The sequence below is a fragment of the Lepidochelys kempii genome, chromosome 22 (genome assembly GCF_965140265.1).
Source record: "Lepidochelys kempii isolate rLepKem1 chromosome 22, rLepKem1.hap2, whole genome shotgun sequence".
NCBI classification, from domain to species: Eukaryota; Metazoa; Chordata; order Testudines; family Cheloniidae; genus Lepidochelys; species Lepidochelys kempii.
Genome location: NC_133277.1, coordinates 4,108,010 through 4,134,414, shown reverse-complemented (window position 1 = coordinate 4,134,414; position 26,405 = coordinate 4,108,010). Strand labels below are relative to the sequence as shown.

The 26,405-nt window shown below is 48.0% G+C and overlaps 1 protein-coding gene across 4 annotated transcripts in view; it reads right to left on the bottom strand.

Moving 5' to 3' along the window:
• Positions 1 to 20,187, bottom strand: part of ST3GAL4 (ST3 beta-galactoside alpha-2,3-sialyltransferase 4) — a 187,867-nt gene extending 167,680 nt beyond the window's left edge. For 3 of the 4 annotated variants that reach the window (XM_073321131.1, XM_073321127.1, XM_073321125.1), the window contains exon 1: positions 20,108 to 20,187. The gene's annotated coding sequence lies outside the window, so the exon portion shown is untranslated. The remainder of the gene's footprint in view (positions 1 to 20,107) is intronic. The other variant, XM_073321130.1, reaches the window with a different exon arrangement.
• Positions 20,188 to 26,405: the final 6,218 nt, after the last annotated feature.

The window sequence follows — 26,405 nt, the reverse complement described above, 5'->3', positions numbered from 1 at the left end:
CCTCCAACACAACGTGGTTCTGGACTCACTCATCCAGTAATTGGAGGGGACAAGAGCAGAAAGGTTCCAGGCCCCAGGATATGGGTTGCCCCTAGAGAGACAGTGTGGGCCAGTGAGCGTGCTGTGGGCAGAATGAGGAGACCCAGATTCTATTCCTAGTGCTATCACCTCCTGCGTGAAAGTAAGAAATGATCTGTGGTGCCCAATAAGATAGCTGAGAATATAAGCAATGACTAAATCACTCCCTGTTACCCAATCTGGTGTGCCCAGTGGGATTGTTCTCTGCTCTGTCTGCAAACTCCTTGTGGCAGGGCTAACTTTAACGTTTCTTGGGGCTTAACCAATAAGAACCTCTGTGCTATTGCCACACTATAAAACAAGCAGAAGGAGTTGAACCTCCTGAGTGACCTCGGGGAAACTGAGGCACGAGGCAAGTCACTGACTTGCCCATCTGTAAAATGGGGGGGAATGCTCTAAAAAAATAATTTTCAAACAGTAAGATTTGTTTTAACAAAGTACTACCCCCATTTTACAGATATAGAAGCTACTGACCCTCTGTGCCTCAGTTTCCCCAAGTCCACAGAGCTAGTCAGTGGCAGAGCCAGGACATCCTGTCCCCCAGCCCTGGGCTCAGTCCTCTATGCAACGCTGCTCCCAGAATAAATTCAGAATTTTCATACAGATTAAAATATTCATATCTGAAGGTGTCACACAACAGAGGGTGATCTCCTCAGGTAATGGAAGAGGAACAAAGAGGAACAAAAGGTCACTGTACTCAACTCACTGGTAGGAAGGAAATGGAAAGCAGTGGTTCCAGCTTTCAGAAGGGAAATTTGTGTACATGAAAGGGAAAGTTGGGTTATTCTGTGAGATTCAGCAGTCTTCATGAGTGTAAACTCATCTTCTCGCATACACAGAGATCAACAGGATACATCTCCACAGAAATAGAATCATAGAACTGGAAGGGACCTCGAGAGGTCATCTAGTCCAGTCCCCTGCACTCAAGGCAGAGCTAAGTATTATACAGACCATCCCTGACAGGTGTTTGTCCAACCTGCTCTTAAAAATCCCCAATGATGGAGATTCCACCACCTCCCTGGGTAATTTATTCCAGTGCTTAACCACTCTGACAATTAGGAAGTTTTTCCTAATGTCTAACCTACACCGCCCTCGCTGCAATTTAAGCCCATTACTTCTTGTCCTATCCTCAGAGGTTAAGAAGAACAATTTCTATCCCTCCTTGTTATAACAACCTTTTAAGTACTTTAAAACGGCTGTGTCCCCTCTCAGTCTTCTCTTCTCCGAACTAAATAAATTTCTTCAATATTCCCTCATAGGTCATGTTTTCTAGACCTTTAATCATTTTTGTTGCTCTTTTCTGGACTTTTTCCAATTTCTCCACATCTTTCCTGAAATGTGGCGCTCAGAACTGGACACAATACTCCAGTTGAGGCCGAATCAGCGCGGAGTAGAGCGGAAGAATTACTTCTCGTGTCTTGCTTACAATACTCCTGCTAATACATCCCGGAATGACGTTCACTTTTTTTGCAACAGCGTTACACTGTTGACTCATATTTAGCTTGTGATCCACTATGACCCCCAGATCCCGTTCCGCAGTACTCCTTGCTAGGCAGTCATTTCCCATTTTATATGTGTGCAACTGATTGTTCCGTCCTAAGTGGAGTACTTTGCATTTGTCCTGATTGAATTTCACCCTATTTACTTCAGACCATTTCTCCAGTTTGTCCAGATGGATTTGGAATTTTAATCCTATCCTCCAAAGCACTTGCAACCCCTCCCAGCTTGGTACCGTCCGCAAACTTCATAGGTGTATTCTCTATGCCATTATCTACATCATTGATGAAGATATTGAACAGAACCAGACCCAGAACTGATCCCTTCGGGACCCCACTCATTATGCCCTTCCAGCATGACTGTGAACCACCGATAACTATTCTCTGGGAACGATTTTCCAATCAGTTATGCACCCACCTTATAGTAGCTCCATCTAGGTTGTATTTCCCTAGTTTGTTTATGAGAAGGTCATGCAAAACAGTATCAAAAGCCTTACTAAAGTCAAGATAAGCGCCTTTTGGTTTAGAATAATAAAATGAGAGAAAAGGAGATCTCTTTAAGAGTTCACAGTGCGTCTCCTCTGTGAACAGTCTGCACTGAACAGAATACAAAATGGCAGCTTGACTCTACAGACAACTATACCTTTAATTCTAAGGACTGCAATAACCGAAAACAGAATACGTAGCACAAAATCTTCAGTGAGGAGTAGAAAACCCAGTGGGATCTTTCCACTTTTAGCACCCTCCCTTGCCATAAAGATCCTGCGATGAGAGCTGTATTGCCAATTTATTAAATGGCGTGTGAGGCAGAAGAGAATCCACCTTCCCTTCCTGTAGCTGTATCAATTTTACAGGGCTAACAAGATAACATCTTCTCTCTATCACTCATTTCAGGAGGTGGGATTCAGCTGTATAGGAAGCGGAAAGGTGGCTTCTGGGTCCATTTTCACATGGAGCCACGTTTCTGACAGGTAGACTTAAGGGTGTAAGCAGGGCCCAGCAAAGGAAAGGAAGTGACCTGATAAAGGAGAAAATGCCACATGGTCAGGTAAACGTGAATGAATCCTACTCCTGTGAGGAATTCAGGTGCACATATTATAGATCCTACAGTACACTAGGGCCTGAGCCAGGTTCTGATTCAGTCAAAAAGGGGATTGCCTTTGACCCCAGTGGGAACTAGATTTGACCCACCTGGGACGTGAAGCAGAACCTCACTAGTTCTCCCAGTCTGTAGTGTGAGCCACTTCAAGGTAGCAAGTAATAAAATAATAAATAATATTCTCTAGGTCTTTTACACCCTTTCGTCCACAGATCTCAAAAGGCACATTTCCAAGAAGGTCAGTACCATTAGCCCCATTTTTCCAATGGGGAAACTGAGGCACAGAACAGACAATAATTTAGAAAGGCAAGGTAATGCCTCAAGTCACGTTCAACTCCTTCCGCTTGTTTTATAGTGTGGCAATAGCACCGAGGTTCTTATTGGTTAAGCCCCAAGAAACGTCAAAGTTAGCCCTGCCACAAGGAGTTTGCAGACAGAGCAGAGAACAATCCCACTGGGCACACCAGATTGGGTAACAGGGAGTGATTTAATCATTGCTTATATTCTCAACTATCTTATTGGGGACCACAGATCATTTCCTATTTTCACAGTTCACCTACAGCCCTGGCTGGTTTTCTTGGTTGTTACACAGCGGTCTAGGTTGTGTTATACAGTAACACAGGCAGTACTAAAAAAAAAAGAATACAGGGACCAGAAGAACTAATTTGTTAGAATTTAAGGGCTTATATATTGCAGTCATTACTATCCAAATAAATGGAAATCATTATCAACTTAAAATGTGCTTTTGCTAGACAACAGTTTAAATATTATGGTGCCTCATATGCAGCTGCAAATGTAGTGTACGGAATTCCATGCAAGACCCGACAACAGCATCCGCTATTAAGTCTTACTTGAACCATTTTATGGTGTTGATTATCAAGTGCCTGGGTAGTAAGAGTCCACTGTGCCTGCCCAGGCCCTGTCCATGCTACGACCGAGGTTGTGATTCGTTACTGGCCTGGCTAGCTCGAAACAGTGTTAGCGTCCACCACACCATGATTAAAACTAGGACTGGTTGAAAAGTTTTCCATCCAAAACAGGTTTCTGAAGGCAAATCAAGTTTTTGACTCAATTAAATTTTTACTGCAAAGTGCGCTTTCCGCAGGCAAATGCCAACTTTCCATCCAAAAACCCAAGCACCTGATAAGGGGAAAGAAGTTGTTATTTTGGTGTGCGGGCTGCCACGAGGCCTCGTCACAGTCCCATTCTTGTCCCCAGCTGGACGGCATCTCCCATGAGGCAACACAGCAGGGACTCCCAGGGTGCACTGCGGTGGCTCACCAAGAGAGGACCATGTTACACAGGAGACGGCCGTGCAGCCAGTCCTTGGTACAGGTGCATTTAGGCCATGCTCAGTTCATCTAGGAGCCAGGAGTCAGGAAAGGGGAGAAAAATTTCAAACATTTTAAAGACATTATTTATTCTTAGTCAGTCACTGAAAACCATTGCAGGGGTTTCCGAGCCAACTGTACCTTCAAACCTCACAGCAGGAATGTATTTTACCAGAGGAAAAATACATGAGTTATCTTTGTAAAGGGAAAACAAAGCTGTTTAACTCTTTGATTGCAGGCATTTTCCAAACAGCTGTTAGGAGAACGTGTGATGTTTTTATTGCACAATTGCAACTCAAAAGATAGAAGTGCGGTGCACTGTAATTGGGTGATACCGGACCAATGATATTGCTCAGGCACTAGAAAGATAAGTTTGGGGGGAGTAAATGGATTTCTTCTTTCAAAACTATCTCCAGGATTGCAACAAGTTAAACTGGCAAGCAGTGAAGAAGTGTTCATTAACAGAGAGCTCATTTAAAAACAAACAATCTCAGGGAATGCGGTTCTCAGAGAGGAGTACATAGAGGGAGCAAAAATGCATGGCAGGACTCCTGGGTTCCATTCCTGGCTCTCCCTCCTGGGACTTTGGCCAAGACACTTTTAAAAATAACTTGCCCTTCACTAGCATCTTTCACGGGAGATGCTCAAGGAGACGTCACAAACGCTAATGAATGACACCTCAGCCCCAGAGGGCAAGTGTATCCTGTAAGATAAGAGACTACAGAACAATCCACTCCACCGCAGCACGGCAGATATGACACTGCAGAGAACCGGCGCATGAGGCCCGGGCAGAGCACAACTCAAAGGCAAGAGCACTAGTGTAAAAGCCAGACACAAGAAACAAAAGCAGAGAGAATACCACTCGGAGCTTGGCTTGTTTAGCCTCGCACAAAGAAGGCTCAGAGGGATCCGGTGGTTTTGTGTAATGCATCAGAAGTGTCAATTTCAGAGAAGGTGAGGAGCTATTTAAGCTGAAGGATAATGCGGGCTCAAGAACAGATGGGGCAAACTGACCATGTGTAAATTTAGGCTGGAAGCCGGGAAGCAGCCTCTGGAACAAGCTCCCAAGAGGAGCAGTGGAGGCAACAAACCTCACTGGTTTTAAGGTGGAGCGGGATATATTTATGAAGGAGATGATACAACAGGGTTGCCTGTGATAGCAGGGGACTGGACTTGATAACCTAGGGAGTCCCTTCCAGTCCTGTGCATAGTCTAGGTTTCCCCACCCCCATCTCCTATGGGGAGAGACTGGGCAAAACAATGCATCCCTCACAGCCTTTAGGTGTGCACTTGTACCTAACCAGGAAAGCTGTGACTAAGGGCCCGACCCTGTAAACACTACCAGGCATAGTGCTTAGTCCCTGTGGGTGGAACTCCAGAGTAAGTGATACATTCTGTAGCAGAGCGTTCACAGTTCAGGTCCTCAGTAGGTCACAGAGCAGGAAGATAAGACTTTCCCCAGGGGAATCCAGCCTTCAGAGACACAGACATGTGACCTGGATGAGCAGGGTGTGCGCACATCTCCGAGGGCAGAATTGGGCCCAAGGGGTGAAAGTGATCATACCAAGAGGGAGAGAGTTGGAGGAGAACCCAGACGGCTGCAGACATCGGCCCTCCTGGGATGCCCTAACCCAGCCAGGCGATGAGAGGTCACGTGAGGGAGTCAATCATTTTAAAAAGAAAAAGGCTAATGTGAAAACTGGCACCTTTGTCGTGGCTGGGGACTGAGCCGGGGACGTCCGGGGCTCACAACACGTTACAGTTTGGGCTGAAGGAGCGATTTAACTAATCTAGGAGCTGTAACAGATTTATAGCCTCTATGGATCAGACTCAGAGAGTGGCACGCTGAGCGGTGGCATGAACTTAACTCCTCTCCTTTGGGCTTCCCACTGCATCCTCTCCTTGTGCCCATTGCTCAGCTCTTCACGGCAGGGGCTGTTTTGATTCCATGCTGAGGGTGGCATCAGAGATGCTGATGCTGCTCAGAAAAAAAAAATTAGTAATTCCACTAAAAACAGACTGTGGAATCTCTCTGCAAATGAGGCTTTTATGTCAGAACCAGCACCTCTGAGCCACATGCCGGGGCAGCCAGCTTGCTGCAGCGGGGGAGTGGCAGAGAGAAGAGGAATGACAAGTAAGCCTAGGTCACACCAGAATCAGTTCCCTGTCTTCTTTGTCGGCAGCTAGAGAGTCCTGCCTACAGTAAATGCTGGGAGAGCCAGAAAACACTCAAGGAACTGACAGCACAGAACCCAACCACCTAAGAGGAGATGCCAATGCGCAGTCAGAGCACAGCGACTCTGCTTTCCGCTCCGAATACGTTTATTAGCTTTATTCACCAATAATCTTCAACCAGACAAAGTTCAGCCGCCTCTCACGGAGCCACTTAAGCCGCTTCCTTCCTACAGGCATTTGTTTCGGTGTGAGGGAGGGAGTCATTTCAAAGGTGGAGACACAACTTTCCTGGATTTAGTCCCATGAGCATGGCCATTTTGAAGGCCGTTTTCCACAGTATGAACCAGAGACTCATTTAGTTTTCCCGTCCCCTGTAGAAAGACAAAGCCCTAAACACGTGGGAAACCTGTCCCACACATGGGGGTGTGTACTGCCCCTGCCTGGATAGGATGAATCAGACTCCCTGAAACTTAGGGGTCTTTCCCTCTGTTGCCTGGAGGTTTGAAGAGAAGTTATTGTATCCCAGCGTTACTGATGTTTAAGGGAAATTTCCAGCTCCATGATCACAGAACCATAGGACTGGAAGGGACCTCAAGAGTTCATCTAGTCCTGTCCTCTGCACTCAAGGCAGGACTAAGTATTATCTAGACCATCCCTGACAGGTGTTTGTCCAACCTGCTCTTAAAAATCTCCAATGATGGAGATTCCACCACCTCCCTAGGCAATTTATTCCAGAGCTTAACCACCCTGACAATTAGAAAGTTTTTCCTAATGTCCAGCCTAAACCTCCCTCGCTGCAATTGAAGCCCATTGCTTCTTGTCCTATCCTCCGAGGTTAAGGAGGACAATTCTTCTCTCTCCTCAGCGCTTTCCACATGAGCAGGTGCCAGGGCTCTTTCACAGCAGTACAGCAGGAAAAAAGAGAAACGCTCATCTCGCATGGCTTCAGAGAACGTGGCTGCACACCTCCAGTGGGACTCAGCCTGATGAGAAGGGTAGAAAGTGCATGTTCAAGACTTAGTTTTTTGCCATCTTTCTCCAGTACCTTGGCAACCTCACTTGGGGCTGGAGACAAACTGAATGGCTCCAACTCCTCCTGCACTGTCGCTGTAAAATGGCCTCTCACTCACCGGCTGTTTGAAGGGCTGAAGTACCCTTGTCATTTCTCGCTTCCTTGCTCCAAGAGTAGACTGCAAGTGGTAACTGGGAGTATGGTCCAGAATTTAGGTTAATGCATTTCAGGCACTCCTGATGCACCCAACCTTTACACTGACATTTCTGCTACTCTTCAGTGGTTCACGTACCGGGTCCTGGGTAATAACCTGAGAGGACACCACATTTCTAGAACTCACCTGGCTCTTTATTAAGAGAGCTAGTTACAGAGATTATGCAACTGCAGCTAGCATTCTAGCCAAGTGCACAGAGATGGACTTCTCGGTGCCTCTTCCAACCTCTTCCCTTTGGCAACCTGTGTACCTCCTTCCAAGTTCCACGCAGGCTGCTACGGTTAGTAGCACTGCCCCTTTGGCCTGAGAGCTTAGGCAATATTCAGAGCCTTGCAAGATTAGTTCTTTTAAGAGGAGAAATGGATGATGTGAGTCAGGTACATTATTTAGCTCTACCCTATTTATAAGAAATGTCCACAAACTCCTGTTTCCAGTGGAACCAAACAGCAGGAAGTTCCCTTGCTCAGAAATCCCCATGCCTGCCTTTGCATCGAGCTCTGTGCCCAAGGAGCTCTGCAAGTCTCAGGCCATGCTCACAACTGCTTCTCTGTCTGCTGGCTTTCTGCCTCACACACATACCTTGCCAAACAATCCCCTATCCCCTGCATTTGCAATCAGGGAACTGCTCAGCCCACACAACTATAGCTTCTGATCAGGCCTTGTCACGAGGCCTTGGGTGGTCATTTCCAGGTATCACTACCTAAAGGGATTTAATTACTCCTGTTATTTAGCCTGAAAGCAGTATTCTTAGCATACCCATGGGCACTAACCAGATCTGCAATTGTCTATAGATCAAAGACCCGCTTGATGGCAGCCATTTACACCTGACAGCAAAACAGTAGTTCCTTTCACACCTGCCCTCTACTTCATGCCCTCTTGATGCTTGCCCCTTCTCTCTGCCATCCAGGTTAACTTTTTGGCAGGGGTGAAGACCAGGCACCACTGCATTGCCCTCCATACCAACATGTATATTTTGTAGCTTCCACACTAGATGCCACTTTTAAGCACCCAGTCATGAATGTAATTCTTTCATTCCCGCAAACGAAAAAAATTCAGTGGTCAGGGAGCAATCTTAGCCACACATAGCACAATCCTGTTTTTTCTCAGGCATTTACAGGGAAAAGATCCTGGGACTTGGATAAATGGGGAAGAATTCACAGGACTCCTGGGAAATAAGACCAACCTTCAGTTACACAGAGGTCAGATAAACTGGATTATGTCACAGTTTTGTTTTCACTTTAGAAAATAAGAGATTGCAAAACAATGCCAGTACAATAAGATTGCTCAGCAGGTTCCCAGTGAGAGGTAGATCTCTGACAGTCTAAAGAAACCCAAACTGTGGCACTTGGAGCAAAGTCTTATCAGGGAAATGTACCAAGCTTTGTCTTTCAATGATGGAAATGAGACCAGAGCAACAGGGAGGAATCTGAATTCCTGAGACACATGGTAATTGACAAATATAGTAAGCACCCCGGACCCGCCAGCAGGGAGAGCACCAAGGCTGGGTTGGAGGCCAAAGGCACGAGGACCGTTCGATGCAATCAAAGTAGAAAGCAGCAGTGAGGTACGTGAGCAAGCCACCGCCGGCAGAAGAGCAACACACAAGGATGGGCAAGACACTGAAGTGCATGGGATTCTCCAGAAAAAGGGCTAGCACTGAATCAGAGGGGCAAGTTCTCTGACCTGTGCTTCACTGGCACAAAGCCAGTCCAGGTTGGCAGTGTCCCCAGCTAATGGCTGACCAGCAGCCTACCTGAAATGAGTCTGGCAGGTCTCAGTCAGGTCCCTGGCAGACAGGCCTCTACCACAGGTGGCGGGTGTAATAGGACAGGGGAGGCTAAGCCCCCCTAAACCAAGCCCTGACCCCATTCAAGCTGCGCCCTCTCCCCCAAGCTGGGGTTGGCGAGCGACCCTGTGCTGGGGCCCGTGAGTGGACCAGAGCTGTTTGGCCAGGGCTACTCCAGCAGTATGGAGGGCTCGGGGCTCCGGCGAGCGTCGGGGGAGCTCTGGTGAATGGGGCTTGGGTGGAAGGGGTGGGGCTGCGTGGCTAGCCTCCCCGAAGGGAGGGGGCACTCATACACTGCCCATGGCCATCTACCATATATCGCTCAAGCCACCAATCACAAGTGACACCCCCTGCGGGCAGGCTAAGCGGAGGCAGAGGATTGAACGGGCCATAGACACTGCACTATGCTCTTGCTCCTCAGGGTGGCACTTCTGAGACAGGACTGAGGCCTGCTGAGGTTTGTCTACACTGCTGCTGGGAATGACAGCAGCCCGGGAACACAGACTCAAGCTAGCATGCTAAACATAGCTGGGTGGACGCTGGTGGAGACTCAGGGCAGCCAGCCAAGCTCAGACCCAGGGAGTCGGGTGAGCCGGAGCCACCACCCGAGCTGCAGTGTCTACACTGCTGTTTTTAGTGCACTTGCTCGAGTGGGTCTACCCAGGCCAGGAGACTCACTCCCAGCTGTAGTGCAGACGTCCACGACTGCCTGGAGGACGCCAAGGTTGCACTTCCAAGAAAGTCAGTGGTAGGGCTAGAGATGGAATCCAGCAGCTCCTAGCTCCAGGTCTCCTATTCAGATCCCTCCTCTCTCTGATCAAAGTGCAAACACCTAGCGCATGCCAGCAACGCTGCACCAAGCAGAAACCGCCTCCCACAGAACACAGAGAAAAAGGAAAAACAAAACACTACAAGAGGAGTTAGAAGCAGCGCTAGATCGAGACAGAGACAAAGCAATGCATCACTACAGTCAGGACGAAGAGGAACATTCAAGACAAGCACATGCCTCTGATCAACCTAGGGTGACCTGATGTCCCGATTTTATAGGGACAGTCCCGATATTTGGGGCTTTTTTTTTTTTATAGTTGCCTATTACTCCCCACCCCCGTCCCGATTTTTCACACTTGCTATCTAGTCACCCTAGATCAACCCCTATTAAAAAATTAAACAAGAAACTGAACCAAAAAAGACCCTTTTCCCCAACATATCAAGGGGCAGCTTTACTCGAACACTACTGCTAAAGTCTGTTTGGAATACATCCTGAGCCAGGGTCGAGATCCATTTTACAACATCTTAACAGTCAGTTTCAGTGCGTTACTCCCAATTTATACTGGCATCCCAAGAGGAGAATCAGTGCCTCTGTTTCTAAAAGTTCAGCAATCAGCCATTTAGCAAAAAATGGCAGCTTTTAAGTTTCTGATCAGCTGCTTACTTGTTCTTTAAACAAATGTAGAAAGAGAAAGTTGCTTAGATGTGGTTACATAATCCACTCCACTGCGTATGCAGAAAAATTTAGTCAAAAATTTAGTCTGTAACGGGAGCTCAAAGCCTTTGACTGTCATGCACAGGGACCATGGAGATAGGACACAAGATGGGGAGGGCGCTGAGTTATTACAGAGAATTCTTTCCCCGGTGTCTGGCTGGTGGATCTTGCTCACATGCTCAGGGTCTAACCAATTGCCATAATTGGGGTCAGGAAGGAGTTTTCCCCCATGTCAGACTGGCAGAGACCCTGGAGTTTCCTCTACAGCATGGGGCACAGGTCACTAGCAGGTTTAAACTAGAGTAAATGGTGAATTCTCTGTAGCCTGAAGTCTTTAAACCATGAGTTGAGGACTTCACTCACTCAGCCAGAGGTTAGGGGTCTATTTCAGGAGTGGGTGAGTGAGGTTCTATGGCCTGCAACGTGCAGGGGGTCAGACTAGATGACATAGATGCTGGAACTAGGGTTGCTGCTGCACCCCCGGGCTTTTGAAGTGATTTCCATCATATACAGGGTTTGCAGTTTGGGTTTACAGCACCCTTCACTATACAAATTGTTCCAGCACCCTTGCTGGATGATCACGATGATCCCTTGTGACCTTAAAGTCTAGGACTTAAATCAGAAGAGTTGCTTGCAGTTTACGCTGTGAATGGCAGAGCAGTTGACAGAGTCTGTAATTTGCCTTTTTTTTTTTTTTTGAATCAAGTGGCTTTTCAAAAGTGCTGAGGCACTGCAGAGCTCTCACCACCACCGCCCATCAGAGAAGAAACTAATTTCTAGAAATTAATCATCCCCTCTTAATTATTAGAGCTAGACAGGGAATGACTTCCCCATCTCAGGAGAGTCTGAGATTTCAAAACATTTTCTCTGTCTCAAATCAGGATAATCTCAAAAATATTCATGAACCAATAACAACAGAAGTATTCGATTGGGTCAGTCAAGACATTTTAATTTTAATAATTGCACAATATTTTGTGTCGACGTTGACCTTTTTATATTTAACCTTTTTTTAGTAAGAGGTAACTAAAATATAAAAATAAACAAGTATCAGTAGGAACCAAAAAAAAAGAACCCCCGAAACACTTTTCATGTTGAAAACGTGGAAACAGGATGCGCCACTAATTTCAAAAATTCTTCAAAAGTTTCATAAAACCAACCCTTTCATGCAAACAGCTTCAAGAATCCCAGCAGCCCTGTTAACACCTTGCTGAGATTCAGAAGAAGTAGCAAATGCTGGTCACTATATTCTCGAGAACGGTAGCACCTCAACACTACAGCTGTATCTACATGCACTTACCCTGCCAAGGAAGAGGAAGTCTGACCCAGGCACCTGCTGGCTACTGGGCACCATTTCTGTAACCATCACTATCATAGGCAGCTGGCCGGGTTCGAATCCAGGGCTTTCTACACAGAGCTGTCCCCACTGAGCTCAGGACAAGTCCATTTTAGCAGCAGGCAGAAACAAGTGGTCAGAACAGTCACAGAAGGGGCACATGCAAAGACACTAAACAGCGGGTTGCATACAAAGTAGCAAGCAATGCCACCCCACCAGTGGGGGCACGAGTGAAGACAAGGCCTTGATCTTTTTTTAATCACCTCATCGTCTCACCCTGCTCATGGGCAGCCAGGCAAATTGTGCAGATTTTGCACAGTTCCAAGGCAGAGCCAGGTGCAGCTCCTCAGTTTAGGCTTGAGTTTTCTTTGACAATTTGAGTTAATTCCAGCCCAAAACATGGAGGAAAAGTTTCAGGGAGGTGCAAAAGTGGCATGAATTGAAAGCCAAGGAACATTAGCCCAGCTCCGTCCCTGACCACATGCTGCATCTATAGTAGCCATAACCAGGAAACCTCCCCCTGGTGGCAGCAACAGCGGGAATGTTACAGCAGCTGGGACAAGGGCATTTTTACCACCATAGTGGCTAACCAGGTGGGGAAACTGAGGAACAGAGGGATTAAGGCCAGGGTTTGCCAAAATTAGCCACCTGAACCTAGTCTCCTAAATCTGTATTTAGCTCTAAATAAAAGTGACCTGATTTTCCAAGATGCAGAACACCCAGCAGCACCCATTAAACACTTATAATTAGAATTAAGTTATTTGTACCGAGGAAACCCAATCAGAGACTAAGACCCCACTGTGCTAGGCATTCTACCTCCCATCCCGGATACCATTCATGGGAGTGAGCTGGCACAGCAGCCCCATGAAGAGGCCCCAGAAGAGACCCCAGCACTGAAGACGTCTCCATGCTTTGCTCTAACCTAGTGGTTCTTAATGTATTTATCACGGAGGGCCACATATGTGGGCCGCAACCAATACTACCTGTATGGCTCTGAAGATGTCATAGAGCCCACAGCTCTGTGCTGATTAGGCCACCAGCAGCCTGCGGGTTGAGAACCACGGCTCAAACCCCTGGCATATGCGGCAATTGATTGAATCTGCATCCATGTACCTCAGGACAGAATTGTAAGATCTGTAGGTAAAAGTCATGGCACTTACTCATTTTTCTATTGACTTAGAAGCAAATGTCTCTTGGCTGGGAGCAGCTCCCATCTAGGAGTGGAAGATCGGGTCAGAGGGACCACAGCACTAGTCCATACCCATCCTGAGAGCAAGTGATCTGCCTGAGGTGGAGTGTAACTGCACACTGCCTGTGATAAGAGGCTTGTCACTTGAGTTACTTAGCAGGAGGAAGGGAAGGGGTGGGCATTGGTTGGTTCTGTGAAGCATGATGTTGTCAGCGACAACGATCAGGAAAATACCCGGCCAAAGCTGCAAAGCCACAAACGGAAAGAGGCTGACACAGGGCTCATTGCATCAGAAACTAAAGTTCTAGTCTGAATGAGATCACACGGCCACAGTTCCTGCTGCTGAATCAAGATGATTTAGTTGGGGATTGGTCCTGCTTTGAGCAGGGGGGTTGACTAGATGACCTCCTGATATTCAGTGATTCTATGACCAGCTTAATTGACAACCAGACACTCTGGCCCAGCCCCACAAAGAATCAGCAGCACAGTTAGCAGGGATGCTGCTAATGTTTTGCAACCAACTCAGAAGCTCCGGCTGTTGCAGAAGGTGGCTGCCTACTTGCTCAGTGGTGTGTGTGGGAGTGTGTGTGGGGGTGCATTAGGCCACTGTGCCCCAGGCTGCTCAATACTACAAGGGGACATTCCACCCCCCCCCAGCCCAGACTGCTTCTAGACCTGATTGCCAGGGAGCAGGGCTCTCAGCTCTGGAGCTCACACCCCTCAGCCAGCTCCACTGGTCCAGCACAGCCAGAGTTTGCGTCCCTTCACCAGGCCTGTTTGCGCCAGCTCTCACAGAGGGTGGAGGGCCCTGTGAGCTTGGGGAAGGCCCTGGTCACCTGGAGGGGAGGGTGTCTGGAGGCCATGCTCTTTCCAGTCACTGTTGTCAGTTTGAGGGTCTCCTTTAATGCAGCTAAATGCACCAAGAGGGTTCTGAACGTAGGGAGAGTTTAAGCGTACATGCACTGCAAGGTGTAGGCAGAGACAACAGATCCTGTGACCCTACCAGCTCAAACCACCACATGCACAGCTGGGCCTTCTGGGATACATCTGACATCCCAAGTGTGACGTTCCCCTGGTGTTATCTGGGCCGGTCATGCCAATCCTCGACTCTGGGAGCCAGCCTTACCCTGCCCTGTGGTGAGAACTCCCACTCCTGGGCTGTTCATACACAGCCTCTAGCATGTAAGATGCTCCCAGTATGAGTGAGGACTTTTGGCCAGCGGCTGCTTGGATTGTGCAACCAAATGACACTAGCCAATCTCTCCAGTCCCGGACACAACTCAAGGAACCTCCGTCTTGCAGTATCCAGTTATGACCACTGGATGCAGCAAGCTTATATGAATTCATCAATTTAACAGAGAAATTGATATGTACCAGGCTTGTTATCCCAAGGGGAGTCTCTAACATGCTTCAAAACAAATGCACTGTTTCAGGTAGAATAAACAAACAAATTTATTAACTATAAAAGATAGATTTTAAGTGATTAGAAGTCAAAGATTAACAAGTCGGATTTGGTCAAATGAAATAAAAGCAAAATGCATTCTAAGCTGATCTTAACACTTTCAGCGCCCTTACAAATTTAGATGCTTCTCACCACAGGTTTGCTGGTTGCCCTTCAGCCAGGCTCTCCCCTTTGATCAGCACTTCAGTAGCTGGGTGGTGGTGTCTGGAGATGGAGGTGGAAGAGAGAGGAAGAGCATGGCAAATGTCTCTCCCTTTTATCATGTTCTTTCTTCCCTATTGGTTTTGCTCCCCATTCAGGGTCAGGTGAGCATTACCTCATTGTAGCCCCAAACTGACCGAGGGAAGGGGGGTGACTCACTGGAGAGTCCAACAGATCCTTTGTTGCTGCCTAGGCCAGTGTCCTTTGTTCCTGTGAGGCTGGGCTGGGTTTGTCCCATACATGCCCTGATGAGTTGCGAACTGCCCCTCTGTTCCTGGAGAGTTTTGCCTGGGCTTGTTTTAAGCCACGAGGACACATTTTCAGCCTCATAACTATATACATGATATTACAACCTATAACATTACTATAACAACAATGCTCAGTCATCATGAGCCTTCCGAAGACACCCAACATGACAAACTTTGCATTGGATACCACAGAATCATATTATAAGGATGAACATGGGGGTGAAGGTTGTTCCCCTGAGATACAGTGTCACACCAAGCCCTTAGAAGCCCCCTGCCTCCAGTTAGCTCTATAGTCATCCAATCTGTCTGCTCCATTTTCTTTTGGCTCCCTCCACATCTCCTTCCAACGCCTCTTGCCAGGTCTCCCATTGTGCACGCCCTCTGCAGATCTCCTCATTAGAGCACTCAGAAAAGGGCTGCAAGGCCCAGCTGAGCAGCTTGGCCCCACAGAGCATTCCACCATCCAGGCACACCCAGCTAGAGCAGCAGGATCGTGCCCTACACCAGTGGTTCTCAGCCAGGGGTACATTATCCCTGAGGCTATGCAGAGGTCTTCCGGGCATACGTCTACTCATCAATATATTTGCCTAGTTTTACAACAGGCTACATAAAAGCACTAGCAAAGTCAGTACAAACTAAAATTTCATACAGGCAATGATGTGTTTGATTTGCTTTATGTACTATACACTGAAAGATAAGTACAATATTTATATTAAATTGATTTCTTTTGCAGTTATATGGTAAAAATGAGAAAATAAGTATTTTTTCAGTAATAGTGTGCTGGGACACTTTTGTATTTTGATGTCTGATTTTGTAAGCTACTAGTTTTTAAGTGAGGTAAAACTCAGGGGTACGCAAGACAAATCAGACTCCTGGAAGGAGTTCTGTCGTCTGGAAAGGTTGAGAGCCACTGATCTACACATCACAGACTAAATAAAGCCTTGGGCAGTGAATGACTAACATCTAGCAACCCAGATTCCACGACTTACCCCTAGGACACCAGTCCCACAGTGTGACTGACCTTGGCATGAGGAAATGGTTCCTCTCCTTCACCCCAGCCAGAGTTTTGCTTTGTTCAGTCTCATCCTATTCCTCTAAGCTCTTCCTTTCCAAAGCACCCTGTGTGATCCCTCTCCTTCCCTCTTTAATCAGCGTGCATGGCGCTTTGCAGAACTTTACGAGCTGGCTAACACACTACGGGCACAGCAGAGACAAGCCAAGGCCCTGGAAACCTGCATTGTTGAGATCTGGCATGTAGCTTGCAGTTTGTTTTCTTGTATGCAAGACAGCAGGAGAGAGAACAAGAGGCGGGAGGGGCTTGGAGCAGGGAGACGCTGGTAGGCTGGTCCAGACAGAAAGCAGTAGGCAAGGAGAAGTGGGGACATGAAGAGGTGGATACGGGAGGCATAGGGGGTTATGAGGAGGGTCAGAGTAGGAAATCAGGACCGTTATAGGAAGGGACAGCAGCAGGATGCAAGGTATGAAGGCAACAGCAGCCTGTCACATGGGGCAGCATGAGCTAGTGGTTAGAGCACAGGGTCAGGAGACCTGGGCTCCAGACATGGTTCTATTGCTGGGTGACCTTTGGAAGCCACTTTGCTCTCAGTATGCCCAAGATCACCCCCATCTGAGTGAGGTGCTTTGGGAACATCAGACGAGAGGCACTAGATGTGGCCTGTATTCTGAGCATGCAGACTCTGCTCCCCATCCACCACTGAGGTGACGCACGCTTGACTCTCTCCTTTGTCAGGAGCCCCTCTCCCTTGGCAGGACTTTCCTGGCATGAGAGTTACCCAGATCTTTATGCACTGTTCCCCACGCATTGGTGTTGGGGACAGCCCTTCCTGCCACACTGAAAGTTCCCATCTTGTTTGCACCCACCACCACCTCAAGATCGCTTCTCCTCCTCACCACCTCCAAAGCATCTTCCTCCCTGCACATCACGTTCCTTCTCACCCCCGCATCCACCCCACATATTAGCTTGGAGTTCTCACTGTTTTCATCCCAAACCAACTCACTAAGCAGCTCTACCCCACAGTACCCATTAGCGAGCTTTTCCCTGCTGCTTCGTCCAAACGATCATAGAATCCTAGAATCTCAGGGGTGGAAGGGACCTCAGGAGGTCATCTAGTCCCACCCTCTGCTCAAAGCAGGACCAATCCCCAACTAAATCACCTATTGGCCCTACATCAGTCAGACTTCTCAGGCAAGTGATTTCCTCTGGTCCCTGATGGGCACTTCACATGTAACTACCTGGGTATTCTTTGCTTCCAGCCCATCAGCAGGCATTGGAGCCATTTCACAGGGGCACTTGCTGGTAGTGCAGTCAGCAGGTCCATGACTATATAATTCAGGCCAGGACTTCGGGAAAGCCCGAGTGGTGATGCTAGGTAGTACAGCCATCCTGGGAGCTGGAGAGGATGACAAGATCTGTCTGCATCCAGCAGCCTCAGTAAAACACCCCCTTTATATTCATTACAGCCAGATTCTATCGCTTCTCTATTGCCAGGGACACTGCATTGCCCAACCCAATTTTAAGTGTGTTTGTTGAGAGGAAAATGCCTCACTGGACATAGCATGCAACAGCTAATTGCCTGGGCTCCAACAGGCCATGTGTGTTTTCAATTGCTCCTTAGAGGAAAAGCCTGTAGAGCAGCAGAAAGATACTCCCCCATCAGCAATACCAGCAGGTCAAGCCATTCTCAGCAAGGCCGCACCAGCTCCTAAGAAAGAGCAGGCTGGAGTGTGCAGCCTGAATGAGGAAGCCTTCCCTGGCGGCCATGGGGAGGATGCATATGCCTTTGGTGAGAGGCCGGGACTGCCCGATACTTATGATCGATCAGTCCCATGTGGGCGCTGTCTACCTCACAGGGCAGAGCCACCAGTTTAAATGAAAAACAAACACAAAACCTTGCCCCTGACTAGCACCGCCCCAGCGATGGGACAGTAACCTCAAAAGGAGGCAGCCCACTTCCCTTTCCTTCTCATTTCTCTTTATCTCCACCCACAAACCACTTCCCTTATCAACTCAGTCCCAGGAGCTGCACACATGACTGAGCAGACTCAGCAGGAGAGGGGGACTCAGGACACCTGGGCTCCATTCCCAGCTGGTACTGGTTTGCTCTTTGGCCTTGAGCAAGCCACTTATCACTGCACCAGATGCCCCATAGGGGAAGGGATCCTTATGCTCTTGTGTCAAGCAAAAAGGTGCCATAGAAGCACAGTGGCTTATTAGGCAAGGAAACCTCTCAGGAGCCACAGTCAGAGGAGGTCCTGAGAAGGGTTGGGGCCTTGTAAAGAAAGCTGGTTTGATTTACAAATCAATCATGCTTAGTGTTTGCTACTATATTATCAGTACGTTCCAAACGCACGCGCATCAGCGCTCCCAAAATATGGAGCCATGGAGGGAGGCAACACAGATTAGCTCATGTCACCAACAAGTCAGCAGGTTGCTGTGCTGGACTGTTTCTGGTGGTGTAGGAGGATTCTAATGCACATACACAGGGTTAATAGTTGCATAGTTATACACACAGCTGCATGCCTGCATTGAGTCTAGTCCATTCAAACACTTCACAAACCTCCTCCCAGATGCTCTGATCCCTTAATTTGCCATGCCCTCTTCCTGACAAATCCATCCCATGCAAGACCCCAATGGACAACTTTCTTTCTTCCCCACCCACCTCCCAAGATTTCTGAATTTCCAATGGCTCTTAACAGTTCCTCCTGCAGTGGAGCATCTAGAGCTCATTCATACGTGTGCATGCCAGCGACCTGAACCCTCAGCAGAGACACCCTTTCACAAAGCAACAAGTAAACAGGAAGAAACTGAAAACCAAAAACCAAATTGTATTTGCAATAGCGCCTAGAGCACAAATCTGAGGGGTTATTTGCGGACACACAGATCTGCAATGCCCCTGTCCAAATATCCAAGTGCGACTATTAGCCATATACTTAAAGGGGTGACACATTTAGAAAGACAAGGTGGGGCAGGTGACATATTTTACTGGACCAATTTCTGTTGGTGAGAGAGACAAGCTTTCAAGCTACACAGAGCTCTTCTTCAGGTCACATTTAGAGGCCCCCAAAATAATCTCTGTCCTGGTTTTAGGGCTCCTTTTCCCGAATAAGCACTGATCTACAAAATCAATGCAAAACCCGCTTAAATAATAATACTGATCTATTGCTAATATTCGAATCCAGCAAGATCACGTTTTCTGAGTGCCAGAGCCTAATGAAAACCAAACTCATGTGTGTGTCTGTCCATCCCATTCCTGTGATTTCCTTTTAGCAGTAAGTTCCACTAACTCAGCATGCACCTCGTTGTTCTCACATGCCTTCTACTAGCTCCCCCATTAACATTAGTTTCAGAACCACTAGAAGCTGTTTCCTACACCAAGCAGCCAGTGATGCGATGCACAGATTAGACACAAGTCAATACATCACCCTTCCTGAGTCTCATCTTTTCCAAGCCTGAAGTTTGGTGGTGGCTGTTTATTTTACCCCCCACCCCCTTAAGAAGTCTAGATAACCAGATACCCCAAAGGAGCCTATCAAAAAGACCTGCAGCATTTCTCACTAGATCCTTCTAGTCTTAAAATCAGAAAAGCAGAGACAGAGGTCCAAGTTCAAACACATCCAGAACATTTCAGGCACAAGAGGCTGCTCCCTGCAGTGCTTTAAAGGTGGGTCCTGGATCAGCGGTGGACAAGAGCCCAGTTTATGGGCGCCTTTTGTTGCGGCCTTTAAATCCGCTTTCGTTTTATTTTTAGCTCAGGAGTAAACAAAAACAAAGGCAAAACAAAAACCAGACCCGCATGCCCCTCCTGGGTTTGTCCCAGGCAGCATGTCAATTACACCCCCACCCACCCCAGGGCTGCAGCCAGAGGAATGCAATTGACCAATTTCCCCCTGTAAAACGACTAACGCTTGGGGTGGGTTCGGGTACAGGGACTTATACGCATCCCCCCCACGGTCTGCTCAGCTGAGCTGCTTAAACTCACCTTCAAGCAGCCATCCGGGTGCCTAGGGGGAGGAGGGGGCTGCGATCCGCTATTTGCTGGCCAAAGGCGTCTCCAAAGGGAAGAAAGGATTGTAATCCGAATTGTGCGGGGGGCTGCAGGGCTCCCCGGAGGAAGGGCTGCAGAACGGAGCTGCTTTGCAAAGGAGGGAGGGAGGGAGGGAGGGATGCGAAATAATGGCACGATATAAAGTTACCATGAGCGGGGAAGCGAGGAGCGTGGGCTGGGGCAAACGGCTGAGGTCGGTCCGCCCCTGCTGACCACGCTTGCGCACAGAGCAGCTGGCAGCCGAGGCCAGCTGTGTGTGAGAGTTGGGGCGGGGGGAGCAGGAGGGAGATGCCAGGAGGGGGTGGGGGAAGGGGGTTGATCCTGGGGAGGTTGGCGCACAGAGGGGTTCCCCCCCGCCCGCCGCCGCGCTGGGTGCATGAATGAACAATAGGCGCGGAGGGAAAGGGCTGCTCCCAAGATAAGAATAGCCCCATTCATAGCTGTCTCCCTTTCCCAAGGTCTCCGTTTACCTCTCTCCCAAGGGAGCCGGGGGCTATTGATCTTTTTTCCCTGCTTTGGGGTTGGAAAAATGATAAATCTTTAAAATGCATCCGATCTGAAGAGGGGTGTGGGGCTAACAGAAATCCCCTGCACTAAGGCCTGTCTCTTTGTTTCCTTACATCTTTCTCCCCTTACCCCCAAGATACAGGCCCCTCCGGAGGAGACAGCCCTGGTTGCATGCAACCTCCCAGTGCAGCACAGCCTGGGGGCAATTCACCAGGGAAAAGCATCTCCTCCCCCACCCCGCAGGTGTGCTCCTGCCCCCTCTGGCAACGCTGCTGCTGTTCTGGAAGACCCCCAGCGTCCATGGGGTTCTGGCAGTGGCCCGACATGCAACAGTATCGGCCCTACGCTGGGCAGCTTGCAGCTTAAAATTAGACAGGGCTAAGCAGCAGAAGAGGAAGAGGGGGTTGGACTAGATGATCTCCTGAGGTCCCTCCCAACCCTGATATTCTATGATTCTCTGAAGTTCTGTGGGCTGCTCTTGTATCACAAAACACACACACACACCCGCCCCAAGGAGCCTAAAATTCAAGGGCACCTCTGGTGGTCTCCTCCTGGCTCCAGGATCTCAGTGCACTTCACCGCCTCATGAGCCCCACAATGAGAGTCTTCATCCCCATTGTATGGATGGAGAAACTGAGGCACAGAAAAGCACAAGGTCTTGGCCAAAGCCACAAGGTGAGTGCAAAGCTGCTGGGAGGTAGTATTTGCTAAAGGGGTTCCCCCATGTCTGCACTTGAGGAGCTCCCATGCCACTCACCTAAAGCGGGGAGTTCTCCTGGAGATCTCAGTGAGGAATGATGGTCCATTGGTGGAAGACCTGGGTACAGTTCTCTGCTACACCACAGCTTTCCCTCCATGAGCTTGGGCAAGTCTTTTTGGCTCAGATTCACAAAAGTCTTTAAGTTCCTAACTTCAGGGAAACCAATGGGAGTTAGACGCATGAGGATCTGTGCCTGTTCCCCATCCGTACAATGAGAATAATAGCACAAGGGTATGGTGAGGTGCTCAGATACTATGCTAACAGGGGCCAGATAGGTACCTTAGAGATATCGGGGAGCAGCTCCTTTCCGAGAAATTTCTCAATGTCCAAGGAACAAGTTCCAGGCAGGGGTCCTTGCATGGTGCCCAGCCAGCTAGGCAGTGACGCAGAGAACTGGCTGCATTCTAAGGCAGCCCTGATGGGAAGCTGGCAGAGAAAGCATTCTTTATTAGGGATTTATCCTGCAGTGACATTCTCCATGACCCGTTCGCCATTGACGAATGAAACCGTGGATATAATAACTGGTACCATGACACCAACCAACCAACCTGGTCTGGCTTCCAGTCCTGTCCAACATCCCCCCCTTCTGACAAGTCCTCATGCAGAGTCTGCTCCTTATGGTTAAATATGTGCCTAACACACCAATCTACCATTTTAGCCCAAGCCGTGCCCGTTTGGACAATTCCTTTAATGAACTCGATGTCATCTCCAGGTGCCATAGGAGCCAATGCCTATTGTATGACAGATCCAACAGTCCAGCCCCCTGGTTTTAACTTCTGCCCCATCTGTGGGCCAAGCTTAATCAATTGAAATGTAGAGTGATCAGATGTGCTGCAAATGACTATAAGTGGGACTTTCATGACTCTCCCTTTTGCTGCTGTGGCCAGTCAGAAGATGCAGGCCACCTACTCGCAGGCTGCACTCATTGAGCTGGAGTGCCTGGTTCCCCGCATAGGCTTGCACAGTGCTCTTCCCTCAGCAACTCGATGGCCAAGACTCAGACTAACATGCTTGACTTGAACGTCTATGTAGATGCAATTTCAAAAAAAAACCCCAAATCCATTAGATGGAACAATGATTCTCTGACAAACCCAGCAGCAGAAATGGACGTGGTTCTGGCTACAGGTGTCACTCGTCAAAAACATGTCTGTGAATAAACATTTCAACTAGCCTTAGGTTTTGGAATAATCTATTATATTAGACTCCATTCTCTCCCACTTCCTCCCTGCTCCCAGAAAAGGAGTAATTTTAAAATGCAGCTTATCATGGGCTTATTGGGCTTGAGCGCTGGATAACAAAGTAGCAAAAAACAATTCCCTCCACTGCAGGAATTAATGGTGCTATTCTGGGGCTCTGTTATACAGGAGGTCCGACTAAATTGGTGGTTCTCAACTTTTTCCAAACTGTGACCGCCTGCTGAAATAGAAAATGGCCTCTATCCCCCCAACCAGAAAGTGAGGAATGGTGCTCACAACCACCCTCAGCCTGCTGGTGACCCCCAGCTTGAGATTCCTGGGGGCTAGATAGTCATAGTGGTCCCTTTGGTCTTAAAATACTATGGATCAATAACCTAATTAGCAGATTTACCTGTTGTCTCTCAGAAAATGGATTATATATTCAAAAGAGAAAAGATGGGAGTTTGGCACTATATTGCCAATATTAACACCTCCCCTCCCCCCCAAGATTTAGACATTGCCGTAAAGGCAAACATCAGTGCAGCTTTCCCTGCAGGACAACTTTGGTGCCTCCGTGATATTTATTTACTTACTTGGATTTTTACAAAGTATCGTTATTTCTTTTGAAAAAGTGACCATCCCATGTTCTGCAGGCCCTTGACAATCTTTGAACATCTACATTAAATAATTTGTCATTCTATCACTTTGCCATCTGAAGTTCCTCATCATCTGGATCTTTCTGCCGAAATCAGCGGTGACACAGCTAACAATGTTGATGCTGAAACCTAATGATGACAACATAAAACAGTGCCAGTGCGAGCCCGTTGAGGGCCCTAAGCAGGAATATTTTGGGAGGTGCCATACACAACACATACTAATAAGTAATGGGGGCCCCCTAGAACTGCTTGGGGCCCTATGCCATTGCTTAGTCTGCTATGCCTAGCGCTGGCTCTGATGTAGAATGTTAGCAACCTAATTGAGAGGAGCGGGGCTGTCCACAGGTCTCTCAAAGCAGTTGTACCAGGCTGTTTGCAGAGTTAAGAACAGAACATTGAATCTGTTTACACTTGGTTCCCATTATCGAGTTGTTCTACAAATTCATGAGGGCTGGAAAATGGGCTATGTGAATAGAAGCTCACATGCTGAGGCATTCATTTGATGACAGATATGTCCAATCATAGGTGCCGACTTCCCTTCTGCCCCTGCTCGACCCTCCTGGCCCCGCCCCTGCCCTGCCTCTTCCAGCCCCTGCCCCACCCTTGCCCCACCTTTTCTCACCCCTGTCCCGCCCCGATTCCACCTCCTTCCCCCAAGTCCCCTCCCCTGCCCTGCCTCTTCTCCACCTCCTCTCCTGAGCATGCTGCATCCCCACTCTTCCCCCTCCCTCCTGGAAAGTCCTAAGAGCCATCAAACAGCTGTTAGGTAGCGGGCAGGAAGCGCTGGGAGGGAGGGGGAGGATTGGGGATGCAGCACGCTTGGTGGGGGAGCAGGAGGGAGAGCTTGGCTGCTGGTGGGTGCAGAGCACCTGCTAATTTTCCCCCCTGGGTGCTCTAGCCCCGGAGCACCCATGGAGTCGGCGCCTATGTGTCCAATGACAACCAGATTCATTGACAAACCTATCAACAGTCACTGAAATGGTTAGGATTAGCAGTGTTAATAAAACAAAAATGATCTTATCAGTCCTTTAGAAAGATAATGGAGCAAATAATCAAGCAACCAATTTGCAAACACCTAGAAGATAATAAGTAACAGTCAGCATGGATTTGTCAAGAATAAATCATGCCAGACCAACCTAATGGCTTTCTTTGACAGGGCAATAAACCTTGTGGATATGGGGAAGTGGTAGACATGGTATATCTTGACTTTAGTAAAGCTTTTGATACTGTCTTGCATGACCTTCTCATAAACAAACTAGCGGTCTACAACCTAGATGGAGCTACTAAAAGGTGGGTGCATAACTGATTGGAAAATTGTTCCCAGAGAGCAGTTATCAGTGGTTCACAGTCAAGCTGGAAGGGCATAACGAGTGGGGTCCTGCAGGGATCAGTTTTGGGTCCAATTCTGTTCAATATCTTCATCAGTTATTTAGATAATGGCATGGAGAGTACACTTATAAAGTTTGTGGACGATACCAAGCTGGGAGGGGTTGCAAGTGCTTTGAAGGATAGGATTAAAATTAAAAATGCTCTAGACAAACTGGAGAAATGGTCTGAAGTAAATCGGAAATTTGTGAAATCAGCAAGGACAAATACAAAGTACTCCATTTAGGAAGGAACAATCAGTTGCACACATACAAATTGGGACATGACTGCCTAGGAAGGAGAACTGCAGAAAGGGATCTGGGGGTCATAGTGGACCATAAGGTAAATATGCGTCAATAGTGTAACGCTGTTGCAAAAAAAGCGAACATCATTCTGGGATGTATCAGCAGGAGTGTTGTAAGCAAGACACAAGAAGTAATTCTTCCACTCTACTCCACGCTGATTAGGCCGCAGCTGGAGTATTGTGTCCAATTCTGCGTATAGCATTTCAGGAAAGATGTGGACAAATTGGAGAAAGTCCAGAGAAGAGCAACAAAAATGATGAAAGGTCTAGGAAACGTGATCTATGAGGGAAGACTGAAAGAAGTGGGTTTGTTTACTCTGGAGAAGAGAAGACTGAGGGGGGGACATAACAGTTTTCAAGTACATAAAAGGTTGTTACAAGGAGGAGGGAGAAAACTTGTCCTCCTTAACCTCTAAGGATAGGACAAGCAGCATGGGCTTAAATTGCAGCGAGGGAGGTTTAGGTTAGACATTAGGAAAAACTTCCTGTCAGGGTGGTTAAGCACTGGAATAAATTACCCAGGGAGGTGGTGGAATCTCCATCATTGGGGATTTTTAAGAGCAGGTTGGACAAACACCTGTCAGGGATGGTCTAGATAATATTTAGTCCTGCTTTGAGTGCAGGAAACTGGTAGATCATCCTGAGCTACAGCCCCCATGCCATTCCAGGCCTGCGCTTCCCTTCAGCAGAGACCACAAGTCAAGCTGAATTATGCCAAAGGGTGTGTTGTTTCTGGGATGGTTACTCATAGGGATGGTCTCACGACCAGCTCCTGTGGCCAGCATCAGCAGCTCTTCCTGATCACCTAGAGTTAGAGAAGGTGCCATCCCCTGTGGGCTGCTATATCAGTGACCACAGTGCCTCCATCAAGTGCAGTAATTTCTGTGTAACCTCTGCTAAAGATCAGGCTTTATCCACTAAGCTACTTATTCCCCATATGTCTGGTATTTCAGCATACCTGGCACTAGGGTTTTCTTTGTGGCAGGAAGTGAGGCAACTGGGTGGGCTCACCCACGGAGACTGTTATGAATGGCAACAAGCAAACTGCATCTCTAATGTCAGGCTGTGACAAGAAGATCCAGTGGAAATAAGTGGGGCCCCAAACCCACACAGGGAGCTAGGACCTGCCTGAACGGTGCCCAGAGCCAAGTATTTAGTTGCTTGGATTCCTCACTGGCAAGTTTTGTGGTGCCTGAAAACAATAACAACATTACATACAATTGTAATCAGGACACTTCCTCTCTATGCAAAAATACTAGCTCAAAGGAGCAGTCAGCTTGCAAAAAAGTGAGCCCGTAAAAACAAAACACACTCGAACAACTCCAGGAAGTTCCAGAGCCCAGATAACTTTAGCTCTGCCCCACCCGTGTCTGCGGGGCACCGCCATTTTTAAATGACATGAGCATGTACCATTATTTTTGCAGTTCTGGCTCATTCAGGGTGCAATTGGCCCCCATACAGAAGG